This window comes from Uloborus diversus, chromosome 8 (genome assembly GCF_026930045.1).
Source record: "Uloborus diversus isolate 005 chromosome 8, Udiv.v.3.1, whole genome shotgun sequence".
Classification (NCBI taxonomy): domain Eukaryota; kingdom Metazoa; phylum Arthropoda; class Arachnida; order Araneae; family Uloboridae; genus Uloborus; species Uloborus diversus.
The window spans coordinates 83,293,219-83,307,540 of record NC_072738.1 but is presented as its reverse complement, the minus strand read 5'-3'; positions in this window follow the sequence as shown (position 1 = coordinate 83,307,540).

The window sequence follows — 14,322 nt, the reverse complement described above, 5'->3', positions numbered from 1 at the left end:
ATTAAGGGGTCATTGAGCATCGTCTTAAAATTTGAGTAAGAAGCTAAAACTTTTACAACATAATACAATTAGTTAGTGTAAAAAAATAGGAGGTTTCCTGGTCTCAAGCTGAAAAAAAGTTCTTTGAACCACCTAGGCAGTATAAATCAGTATGACTTCGGTCACTCGTCTGGTCAGTGCTAGTTCTTGTATTAGCTACCAGTTTGTTTGCCACTTTAGGCTTCCTTTAGAGGTTTTTCACCTCCAGCTTAGTCACTCCTATGCCGGTCTGATGAGTGCTAACAAGCACGAAACTGCAGTCCTTGACTGAAATTGACTGAGCTGGCGATGTATTTCTGCCTTAGCCCTGGTTATAGGGCATTAATTTACTGATTATGAGAATGTTTACTTTCCAGCATGTTGTGATATGCGTGGATTAGGTGTTCAACAGTAATTACTTTGATTTTTATATCTTCTTCATTACTTATTCAACCATTCACCACATTAACCTTAATCACATAGTGATGACACATCAAATTAGGCAACTAAGAACTACTTGCTCGATTTGAAATCTACGTACAGGGGCTTTTCAATCTGGAGCAATAGCATATGAACACTCAAATAAAAAAGTTAATTGAGTCTTAATAAGTTGTTAATAGATTACGTGTAATCCTTAAAGATTGCTGTTACTCTGCAAAGACTAAGAAATCGCCTGTCATAATATGACGAGTGAAAATTGTTTCTACATTAGAACGAAACAATTGTATTTTTGGTGATATTTTGTTAGTTGAAATGTTATTTCTAATTCCAATGGATTAACCCTGAACTCCATTAGACAACGTTAAGTTGCTGACCACATTTTCGATTTTCCATTGTCCTAAAATAAGCCCTTCCAGTGAAACAGTTGAGTTACCGGATCCAAGTCAGCTTGTCAAAAAAAGGATTTCCTTGCATATCAAACATTGTCATAAAACATGATCACATTATAAACAACTTACTGAATTTTTGGTGTATTAACGATGAAATAATGCTGTCACTCGTGCTATGGGACGAGTTTCATTGTTGGTGACGTCAACGTTACCCGATCAGTGAATTGGCTATTATATATATATATATATATATACTAGCTGACCCAGCCACGCGTTGCTGTGGCGAAGTAGTTGGATCAAAATAATCTTTTACTCATTATTTTGATAGAATCAAATTAATATTTCTAATAGAGTTTAAAATAGTATAGCCGATTTTAAAACATATGAGATTGATAATGGGCGTGATTCAATGTAAAAAGGATTATTAAATGTTCCTGGAAAATAATGGGCAGCTGATGTGACCAATTTCTGCCAGTAACATGTTTTGCCAAAACCAGGAACGTTTTCCGTTGAAATTCATTAACCATCCCGAAATTATCTGGGAAGCCTAATGAAAAATTCAAAGATCATCCCGTTTAAAGCTAGTAGTGTTTCTGGAACTTTAGTATAAACTTAAGTCTGTATAAAAAAATAAGCTTGATCCCTTTCTGATTTAGTAAGAAAGATTCATAAGCAGTAATGCAAACATAGCTAAAGCTTAGTCAGAATTGCAAGCAAGTATCGAGAATTTTTACTCAGTAACGTTTCAGTTGTTTTTGCAGTGCAGGCTGAAGCAAGTACTTATTGAACTCAGTAAGTACTAACTAAATTTTCTATGAAAAAGCACTATACTTACGCTTAGTAAATTTTGTAAGTAAGACTTCGGCCAAAAAAAAAAAAAAAAAAAAAAGCAAAATAACTTGAAAGTGATAGTAAATATCGGAACTGATTGTAAAATAACCGAATGTAGAAACTAAGCGTAAACCACCATGCACTTTTAAGTTCTACACTACATTTTATTCACCTCAGCTTTCTCTATAGTTTGTAATCAATAATTTCTTTAAAAAATACAATATCTAAATTAAAAACATATAAAATTAAATTTTATCAATGAAGTAGATAACATTGACTTCGAACTATTGTTTCTATTATTTGAAAACTGAAAACTATCTAAGCACTAAGTTGTGCACAATGTTCTTGGTTAACCAGTCTTTTACTAATACGAAAAGTATTATAACTTTCCCACTTGTGAGTAGCCGATATATGGTTGCCCATGAGAGAAACATTTATTTTTCAAGTCCAAATCGAAAGTAGACATTGTTTGTTCTTGAGATCTATTTATGGTCTTTGTAAAAGTTAAACGAATCGAAAATTGAAGTCTTCCGAATGTGTTTGAAAATTATGACGCTATTAATGGATTACGTGGCAACACAAACATTTCTCCTTTAAACTTTCCCGTCAAAATTGTTGACTTTTGATGAAGAAACGTGTACCGTTGCGCAATTTAAGTGGGTTTGAATCGCGAAAAAGAATTAATTGTTGAGATAATTTTCAATCGGAAATCTTGTAGTCGCGTTCCTGGAGTATAAGGGAATTTAAAAATTCAGTTGGAATGTTTACTGCTTTGTTTTCATCGACAACTGTATAGCCTTGTTCAGCATCAATGGGGAGCATTTTTTTTCCAGCCGTCAGTAATGGCTCATTATTCGCAATAATTGTAGCTAAGACAGCGTCATTGCTCTGTTGTTATACGTTGCAAATCAGTGTTAACTAAGTCGGTGGCCCAACTATCAAGAGACGGCATATCATGATGACTAAGTTGCAAATTTAAAATTGAAATGCAAAAACTTTCAGTTAAAAGTATTTATGAAATACGTCTTCAAACGTAAAAGTTATATAGTTTTTCCTTAGAAATGATGATTGTGTTGGATATTATGCCGTCAAAACTGTTTTAAACATTAACGAATACCGTTTCTCTTTATGTCAAACCTGCATTAGAAACTGTCAACTCCCAATGAATTTGTGCGACCATTAAATACAATTTGCGACATGCATCGGGGTATGTATTAGACAGTCGACAATTGACGATCCACAAATATTCCTGTCTGTTCGGGAATGTTTATCGAAAACAAATGCAAAAAAAAAAAAAAAAAAAATTCATTTTGTTTTGGATGCACACTTTTGTTTTGGATGAAATTTTGGTCCCAATACCTAGGCTTCAATTATGCCCGAGTATGATGAATGTCGTATTCTTTGTTTACGTGGCTTCCGCGATTTTCTGATTTTATTCAACACTGTAAAAACAATTAAGAAACGCCCTGAACAATTATGGGCAGAGAATAAGCCCAATTTCTGCCAGTAACATATCTTTCAAAAAGTAGGAACGTTTTCCACTTAAAGTCAGAAACCTTGAAAAAATTATTCTGAAATCATTCTAAAGAAATCCGGAACCTCTCCGATTCGAAACAATCATTTTACTAAAACCTTCCGGCACATAACCTGACCTAAGTAACATAAGTAACTAACGCACATTTTTCAACTCACCAAGAAAGTACAAAAATGAAACTCGCAACCATAGCCACTGCTGAAAAGGACTTGCAAGCATGCACAAAGAATTCTACTTGTTTGTTACTCTTGTAAAGTTACGGAATCCAGATACTCACTTACTCCCATTGAGAGTAACCTTCCTGGAAATTATCCCGGAATCTTTTTGATGAATTCCGTCATCTCCCTGGCTAAAATCCACTCGTGCCTCTGGAACCAACCCCCCCCCCCCTCCTTCAGAGAAAACTTAGATAAGTTTAATACAAAAGCATGACACCTTCCTACTTCCCTAAGGAAGCTCCAAACTTATTACTGCAAGCATGACGAAAGGTAAGACAGAATTGCAAGCAAACACTAAGATACCTACTCGCCAGCAATGCCCGCAGAACTACGTAATCCAGAGGCTCATGCACTCGCAGTCGGAGCTTAGAGACTACAGACGAAAGCTGATCTAATTGAAGCCGATACACTTAATAAATATACTCAGTTAATCTTTAAACTGGAAGTTAAAAATATTTTTCACAACAGTTAGATGTCTGCATTCATGACGTTTGTAGCAATTCAGGAAACGTTTTGACGCAGATTCTTAATTTTCAAAAGACATTGTTGAGGACCTATGAAATCTCGACACGTTCCACGGAAATAATCAGTGAGATTTCGTATTTTTTTAGTTCATGTAAAATAGCGTGGAACATTGGTAAATAGTTATATTTCTGAGAGTGCGGCCGAACATATTAGTTTTTTGACACAATGTAAAAAAAAAGTGTTTTTGGTGGTTGAATGCTTTTCACAGAAAATATCTTCGGTAAAATATACTCGTTGGTCGTTTTCGAGATTTCGTTTCGTAGTGCAATATGCTGGACAGAAGGGTCTCTTTCGTTTATGGAGAATCTAAATTATGCCAGATAGCTTCGTTGCTGCTTATATAATTTACTCATCTCTCATCGTGTTATTTCGTCGTTGTTCATATTTCGTACATCAAATGCGCCCTAAAAAGGACCTTTAATACTGTATCGGCAAAAGTACTTCATGGATTTCTTGGAACTGCAAAACTCGACATTAATATGAGCCTCTTACGTGTTTAAAACCAATGGTGAGTATGAAACCATTCGCCGCTGATCAATTTCAATTTGATTTGTAGAATTTGACATTTACATTGAAAAGTGTGGCTACTATTCTCATCGTTTCTACGGCGATACAATTGCCATCGATATTCGAAACATAGTATCATTTGTAAATTTCAATTAACTTAAGAATAAATAATTTTGAGGAAGAATTAACTTACAGCGCCATCTATTACGAATTTATAGAACTAAACAATTAATACACACTATTAAGGCGCAATAAACATTTTATTTGCAATTAAAAATTAAAAAAAACATCCTATCTTTTAAGTTAAAGCCAATTACAGATAGGTAAGAAATTTTATAAAAATCGTTCAGTAGTTTCGGAGTTTACCCCGAACAAACATCGTGACACGAGATTTTTATATATATAGACTAGCTGACCCAGCCACGCGTTGCTGTGGCGAAGAAGTTGGATTAAAATTTTCTTTTTCTCATTATTTTGATATAATCAAATAAATATTTTTAATAGAGCTTAAAATAGCATAGCCTATTTTAAAACATATGAGATTGATAATGGGCGTAATTCAATATAAAAACGATTCATAAATGTTCCTGGAAAATTATGGGCAGCTGATGTGGTCATTTTCTGCCAGTAACATGTCATGCCAAAACCCGGAAAGTTTTCCGATAAAAGTTAATAACCTTCCTGAAATTATCTCGGAAGCCTCTTGAAAAATTCAAAGATCTTTCTGTTTGAAGCTAGTCGTGTTTCTGGAACTTTAGCGTAAACTTAGAAAGGGATAAAAAAAAAGCTTAGCACCTTTCTGATTTATTAAGGAATATCTATAAGCAGTAATGCAAACATAGCCAAAGCTTAGCCAGAACTGCAAGCAAGTATCGAAAATTTTTACTCAGTAACGTTTCGGATTTTTTTTTTTTTTTTTACAGTGCAGGCTGAAGAATGTACTTATTGAATTCAATAAGTACTTTCTAAGAACTTATTGTAATAAGTATTTTCTTTAGTAAGTAAGATAGATAATAGAGAAAGTAATAAGTACTTTCTCTATTAAGTACTAACTAAATTTTCTATGGAAAAAGCACTATACTTACGCTTAGTAAATTTTGTAAGTATGACTTCGACCAAAAAAAAAAAGTAAAAATAACTTGAAAATGATAGTAAATATCGAAACTGATTGTAAAATAACAGAATGTAGAAATTAAGCGTAAACCACCATACACTTTTAGATTCTACACTACATTTTATTCACCTCTGCTATCTCTATAGTTTGTAATCAATAACTTCTTTACAAAATACACTAACTAAATTGAAAACATATAAAAATTAAATTTTTTCAATGAAGTAGATAACATTGACTTCGAACTATTGTTTCTAATATTTGAAAACTGAAAACTGTCTAAGCACTAAGTTGTGCACAATGTTCTTGCTTAACCAGTCTTTTGCTAATATGAAAAGTATGATAACTTTCCACTTGTGAGTAGGCGATATATGGTTGCCCATGAGAGAAATATTTATGTTTCAAGTTCAAACCGAAAGAAGACATTGCTTGTTCTTGAGATATATTTATGGTCTTTGCAAAAGCTAAACGAATCAAAAATCGAAGTCTTCCAAATGTGTTTGAAAATTATGAGGCTATTAATGGATTACGTGGCAACACAAACATTTCTCCTTGAAACTTTCCCGTCAAAATTGTTGACTTTTGATGAAGAAACGTGTACCGTTGCGTAATTTGGGTGGGTTTAAATCGCGAAAAAGAATAAATTGTTCAGCCAATTTTCAACTGGAAATCGTGTAGTCGCATTCCTGGTGTATCCAGGGAATTTTAAAATTCAGTTGGAATGTTTACTGCTTTGTTTTCATCAACAACTGTATAGGCTTGTTCAGCATCAATGGGGAACTTTTTTTTCCAGCCGTCAGTAATGGCTCATTATTCACAATAATTGTAGCTAGGAAAGCGTCATTGCTCTGTTGTTATACGTTGCAAATCAGTGTTAACTAAGTCGGTGGCCCAACTATCAAGTGACGGCATATCATATTAACTAAGTGGCAAATTTGAAATTGAAACGCAAAAACCTTCAGTTAAAACTAAAGCTTCATATTCATCTCTGGTGTAAAATTTAGATTCGGATATTTGTGTGTTTGTTAAACTTTATGAAATACGTCTTCAAACGTGAAAGTTATATAGTTTCTCCTTAAAAAATGATGATTGTGTTGGATAGTATATCGTCAAAATTGTTTTAAACAGTTGACGAATAGTGTTTCTTCTTATGTCAAACCTGCATTAGAAAGTGTCAACTCCCAATGACTTTGTGCGACCAATAAATACAATTTGCGACATGCATCGGGATATGTATTTGACAGTCGACAATTGGCGATCCACAAATATTCCTGTCTGTTCGGGAATGTTTACCGAAAGCAAAACTGCTATAAAACCAGCGCGATTACAGAGGCAATTATGAGTTTAAAAAAATTAAATTTATCTGGGAATAGACTCTCAATTAGTTCACTTTTCGTCTCAACGGCAGTGTAGAAATTGTCTGCCTATTTGCTGTTCTGTATATTTTGATACAGTTTAATTTCACCGTTTCCAATACCCAGCAATTGCTTAGAAAATACTTGTGCGATTAGATTATTTTGTGTTTATACTCGCATGTTCATGACCAATCGCATTATCTCGACATTATGCTATAAAAACGATTGTTTTAAACATGCGTTCATTTCATCAGAATAACTGGTAATGTCTGCCGGAAGTCCCCAGACAGTATTCAGACAATTTCGCCTAAAAGTTTATCGTTGCCGTTCAAATCTTGCACAATCCTATCATGTGCTTCAAATGAATGCTTTTACTCATGAACCATAGTACACTTATCCCAAATTATAATTTCACTCTCTTGCAACACTACAGCCATTCCACATTTTTTTTTCTTTAATGTTACACATTGCGTTTTATTTGTTATGAATATCTAATAGGCAACATTAAAGCTGAATGTGCTTTTCGTCTACCATCTAAAAAAAGTAGCAGCAATGCCTGACGATGCAATTGTCACTGCAATTTTCTGTTGCGAACGTATCTTTGCAAGAATTAATAATATGAAAAATCTCTTGGGGAACAAAATAGAGAAAATAATTGTTTTCCGCTTAAATTCATTAACCTTCCTGAAATAAACCTGGAATATTTTTGAAGAATTCAGTAGTCTTCTCGGTTAAAGGCAGTTATGATTCTGGCACCTTCAGAGAAGCCTAACGCAGGTTTATTATAATAGCCTGGAACCTTCCCGCTTTTCTAAGAAAGCTCTCAAAGCATCAATGCATTGCCAACGCGAAGACAGACTCTCAAGCAAGTAACTCGAATGTAACTCCTCTGCAACTCTTGCAAAGCTTCGTGACCCAGATATCTTTTCGCACTCATTGGATGTTGAGTCAATCTGGTCGAATCGCAATCGCTCCAAAACCGATACACCTATTAAATACGTTTAGTTAATCTTGGTACTGGTGGAGAAAAATATTTTTCACAACGGTGTGAAATCTGCAATTTGTAGCAATTCAAGGAAACGTTTTGAAAAATATAGTTGATTTTCTCAGGAAGTGAATAATAACCTGTAATATCCCGAAACGTTATATGGAAATTCTAAGCAACATTTCTGAGTTTTTTTTATCATGGTCTTTTTAGTAGTAAGTCATACGATGTTAGAGTTATATCGATTAATTAACTTACACCGCCATCTGTTAAGAATTTTTAGAACTAAACAATTAATTCACACTATTATTGCATAATTAATATGAAATTTTCAATAAAAAATTACAAAAACTATCCTATCTTTTAAGTTGGACCAAATGACACATGGATATGAAATTTGAGAGAAATCGGTTGAGTAGTTTCGGAGTTTACCCCGAACAAACATCGTGACACGAGATTTTTATATATATAGATATGAGGATGGTCGAACCAAAACCATCTTAAGTGTTAGACAAATAAATACCTTTGTGCTGAATAGTAAAGTCAGACCAAACAACGTAAGTAGAAGCACAAATTTGTAAATTACAGCAGACACGTGTTTCGGCGTTACAGGGAACGCCTTTTTCAATGCAAAAAATAATGAGCTTATGGATGAAAAGACATCCGACAAAAGCCAAGAGCACATAAGCATGCAGCTTAAAAGATAAAAACAGCGGATTAGCCAAACACCAATGACAAAGTTATAAACCGATCAGGAACCAATAGGAATGCAAGAAGAGGCCAGGAGCTTTCTCTTAGGTACGAACCCAGAAAGAAAGAATTCAATTGGACAAGGATTAAGCCGAAGCTTAAACAAAAGGAAAAGAAATTGTCAGTAACCATGAACCGCAAGAAAGGAAAAGCAGAATGGAAAACCATGAAATAAAATAAACAGAAACAAAAATTTTCGAAAAAAGGAAAAATAAAGATAAATAGAAGAACATTGGGGGGGGGGGGTGTCAATCAAGACAAAAAGGAAAAAATAAACAAATTAAGATAGATAAAAATGAGTGGAAAAAAAAGGGGGGGAATGGGGAAAGGACAGTATTATAGATATGGGAGCCAAATGTTAGAAAAATATGGAACTGCACTAAGATCGTTAACAAAGTTAGAACTGTTCCATTGAATTGAGCATCAAAATTATGTGAAAAAACAACAATTAAATAAGTCCAGTATTGCTCAACATTGTTGGGATTCGAATCACTCTTTTGATTTTAACTCTTATCAGATTATCCAAAAATGCCCCAATTCATTTGATCTTGACTTTTGGGAATCCTTTCATATTTTGATGAACAGTTCTAACTTTGTTAACGATCTTAGTGCAGTTCCATATTTTTCTAACATTTGGCTCCCATATCTATAATACTGTCCTTTCCCCATTCCCCCCCCCCTTTTTTCCACTCATTTTTATCTATCTTCCTTTGTTTATTTTTTCCTTTTTGTCTTTATTGACACCCCCCCCCCCAATGTTCTTCTATTTATCTTTATTTTTCCTTTTTTCGAAAATTTTTGTTTCTGTTTATTTTATTTCATGGTTTTCCATTCTGCTTTTCCTTTCTTGCGGTTCATGGTTACTGACAATTTCTTTTCCTTTTGTTTAAGCTTCGGCTTAATCCTTGTCCAATTGAATTCTTTCTTTCTGGGTTCGTACCTAAGAGAAAGCTCCTGGCCTCTGCTTGCATTCCTATTGGTTCCTGATCGGTTTATAACTTTGTCATTGGTGTTTGGCTAATCCGTTGCTTTTATCTTTTAAGCTGCATGCTTATGTGCTCTTGGCTTTTGTCGGATGTCTTTTCATCCATAAGCTCATTATTTTTTGCATTGAAAAAGGCGTTCCCTGTAACGCCGAAACACGTGTCTGCTGTAATTTACAAATTTGTGCTTCTACTTACGTTGTTTGGTCTGACTTTACATCTTAAGTGTTACTTTGTAACACAGAGAGCCTTACACTAACGTAATAAGTTAAAATCTTATAAACTATTGCTTATTTTATTTTTTTAAATTAATTTATTTTTTACTAACTTGTATTAATTGATTTTTTTATTTGTAAAACCAGGTAGGAAAAGTCAGACTGACAAAAAAAATAATAAAAAGGTTATGCGTTCAATTTGATATTTTTACTGTTAATATAAGGCATAATGAAAATTCAACAAATTTTAATAACATTCTGTCACATATAAACAAACTTACTCATATTTCTGTCCAAGTTCATCGCGGAAGTTGTTATATATTAGAACAGAGTGTACTTAAAGTATGTGACTTGGGATAATGAATGGTTTACCCTGAAAACTTACACACATGTTGCACTCAGGAAGCACCTGTTTAACGAGGTGGTCAAGTGTTTGTGTAAATGAGAGGATTAAGTGCAAACCAGTTCCGAGTTTCTGTACATTTCGCTCTGATGGTTTCGCTTAACGTTTAGGCAAGACTCATAAATACAATAAACATGTCATGAATTTCTGTTTTAGCTCAAATACTGATTTTTCTTGGAAGTAGAAGGTATCTTAAATGTTACACGTAATGAAGCTAAAATGTTGAATTTATAAAGAAATAAATCCTTTTTGGAGCAAGTTAATGCGTACAATTTGTTAGATTTAACAAGAAGTTCCGTCCAGAACTAAACGAGCTTACTTTCCCGTATACTAATACCAGACAGAACGACTGACAGACATTTTCCTTTATCCTAATTGTCCTACTTTTCCACTTCTAATTTTTCAATATTTATTAAATAATTTTATTTATTTTTGATTTTTTTTTTTTTTTGTTTTTCGCGATGTTTTTAAGATGCATTAAGCCTTTTTTCATGCTTTTTTTCTTCACCGTAAAAAAAATTCCGAAAACGTTACTGATTATTTCCATGGAACATTGCGGGAAATAAATGAATCAAGTCGGCAACATCCTAATCCGATAACACAGTTACTTCGTTGTGATTTATGGTGCATAAGAAATACAAACATACGATAAAAATAAACAGGTATCTCGTACCAGAATCGGTACTATCAAAAAAATAAAATAAAATAAAAATAAAAATCTACTCATAATGAAAACTTTGCTAACTAGTAAAAAGAAAACTGTAGACAACTAAACTATTACATTATTCATTTTTTTACATTTTGTAACATAAAATTAATCTATCTGTGTATTTGTCGACAAAAATGCAAAATGCGAGGCACAAATTATAAATTACTTGTTAATGTTTTTCAGTAAATGAAAATTAAATGCAAATATTTACTTCAATTCGTTGACACATCCCTAATAAACAAGCTCATCTAATCCTTTGACATTATAAATATTTAGTATAGTAAGGGTTAGAAAAAAATTGGATTATCGCTCCCATAATATTTTTTCAAAAAACGATATCGACGTGAAAATGCTTTTGGTCATGAGGCTGAAAGTATTGAGGCCGGTATTCTGGTTTTAAGCCAGAAAAAAGCGTAATAAATGTGAAAAAACCCATTACATGAAATCTTAGTTTTGATAGTATTTTTAATTAGTCCCCCAAAGTCTCTTGTGTACAAATGTTCATGTTTGGGAACTTTTCACCTTTCCCTTTGTTTAGAAGAATGTTAACTGCTAATATCAGGTTTTCTTTCCCTCGAAATCAAAATATTATTTTTGAAACTGTAGAAAACTGAAAAAAAAAATATCGGAGCTGTCTCCATAACTTAGTGGGTTATACGAAAACACAGTGGTCATTTTTGTATTCAGGGAGCCATTTTACATTCAGAGCCATTTCGAGTCAGCAAGATTAGTGTCGGAAGCAGTTTCAAATTTTCTTTTTCTTTTTTTTCGGCACAGAGCTACTTAAAAAGAAATTTAGTAACTTATATATGGTATCTTGCATTCAATTTTCGTAGATGTTTGTACGATAACATGTTTCTTACTCACAGTTTCGATCTGCGTAAAATGAATGATACACTGTAAAAGCAATTCTGAAATGTTCCTGAAAAACTATGGGCAGCTGGTGGGCAAAATTTCCGCTTGTAACAAATTTTGCAAAAACAGAAACGTTTTCCACTCAAATGTCAGTAAATTTTCTGAAGGATTTGGTAACCTCCAAAAGCGAGTCATATCTCGGGCACCTTCAAAAAAAATTAGGTAGGTTTGATGTAACTTGAATAAAGCCTTCCTGATTCACCAAGACAGCACCAGAAGCATTAATACAACCAAGGCCGAAGGTAAGACAAAATTGCAAGCAAGAACCAACCATCTCACCCGCCGCAATTCTTGTTTTGCAAAGCTGCAGATATCTACTGCCTTATTCTTCACATCAGCATTTGGGTCACTTTGGCCGAGCAGTAATCCTACCATGGTCGATACACTGAATAAACACAAACAGTTAATCTTCAAACTGGTAGCTAAAAAAATTTTTATAACAGTGCAAAGTATGCATTCGTGCGGCTTGTAGCAATTCTCGTAACTTTTTAGAAAATCCTCTTGTTTTTACGCGGAAATAGATGAAACCTGTGAAATTCCAAAACGTTCCACGAAAAAAAACCGTGACGTTTCGGAATTTTTTTTAGAATATGTAGCTCATTTAATTTAAGCCGGTATTCTAGGTTCAAACTGAAAAACCTCGTGGGAAAAATATTGGTTTTAATGATATTTTTAATAGTTATGGGGAATCATTTCCTAAAGTCCCTCGTTTTGCTACATCGTTATATATTATTTCTGTAGCTTGTTTTTGGTTTCTATGCAAGATCTTCCTCAATTCTTGATCGATTTCTTTGACTTACACCTTATTTTAAAGCTAATCATGCAGGCTACTGACGAAGAATAGACCCACGACCTAAAAATTGTTTTTCTGTACAAAAACCGGTTTTAAAGAACTAGAATGAAGTTTTCGGTTAAATTTATAACTTTAACTTGCAGTGACGCCGACGGAGCTGAATAGCTTGATTGGCAGAGCGTTCGCCTGATAATCAGGAGAACGCGTGTTCGGGCCCACGTCCGAACAATCTGCATCAAAAATATAGATAAATATTGTGCATTACACACACACTTAATATTAAAGAATAACAAATATGAGGGAGTAGAATAAATGATGGAAACGGTCCTTGCTGTTATGAGCTTCTTTTTTTTATATAAGCTTTGACTCCAGTAAGAAAATTAAAGCATAATGTAAGCGAATATAAAGGTATCAGGTTTAAGGTTTCAGACTACAATGGGAATTGTTTTTGTTCGGAAAAAAATAATAAATCGCATATTGAAATATAGATTTTTCTATTGAATTTTTGATTCTTTGTACAAGTAAAAAAATTACTACCTCAATTTGAAGGGTAAACTATATATTTTTTCTTCTTTTTGTAAAAAGCAAATAGCCTATCCCATTTTTACTACATTCGAAAAGCTATGCTTAAAAAAAACTTAGTTCAAATTATTTTGCATTTTAACCGTGCTGTTAAATGATGAACACGTGCTGCCATCTAAGTCATAACGGTTCAAGCAGCCTGCGGTAACAAATTGTAAAAATTTTCAAGAATAAAAAAATGTTTCTTCAATATCTTGTCTTATATATTATTCGCCGCTCATTTTATAATTTATCAGGCCACCTAATGATGAAAAGCAGACTTAGGTCGAAAAATCAAGTTTTCGGAAACGCCCCTTGCTGTTGTAAAACCTTGATGCAGCATGAAGTTCTTATGCAGATTTTTCTTTTTTTAAGGAAAGTTCTAATACAATTTTGCAATTTTTTGCGACGCTTTCATCAAGAGAAAAAAAATAAAATTAACCTGTGTGTGTGTGTGTGTGTATGTTTTTAAATAAAGCTTAAAAGCACTAGACTTAGTTGTTCGGTTAAATTGATAAGTTTTTTTTTTTTTTTTTGGTAGAGTGTTCGGCTATAAACTAACTGAACTTTGTGCAAGCTAGGGCTGTCCGGCATAATAGCAAATTTAGATTAATATTACGCATTACATGAACTCATAACATACAACAGATAACACACGTTATAAAATAAGTGCAATGGGAATGCTACTTGGAGTTTCGACTCCTTTATGGCGGCTACAGTAATCATTCGGATAAGTTAACTGTTAATCGAAGGGTGTTCTTCCTTTTTTTTAAAAGCTTTGACTCCGTTCAGACCACTAAGCATATTGTAAGCATAAAAAAGTATTATATTTACCTCAAGGGAATCTTTTTTGTGCAGAAAAACATTTTCATTGTATTTTGAAATGTAGATTTTTCTAATAGCAGTGTTCGACATTTTGTACAAATGAAAAAATATTACGCCAAATTGAAACTAGGAGTTTCACCCAGTAAACATTTAATTTTTTATTTGAATACGATATAAAACATTGAAATTATTATCAATTTCATTAGTAAAAAATCATTTTCTACTCCTCTGCTTTCGGCTGAAAAAAAAAAAAA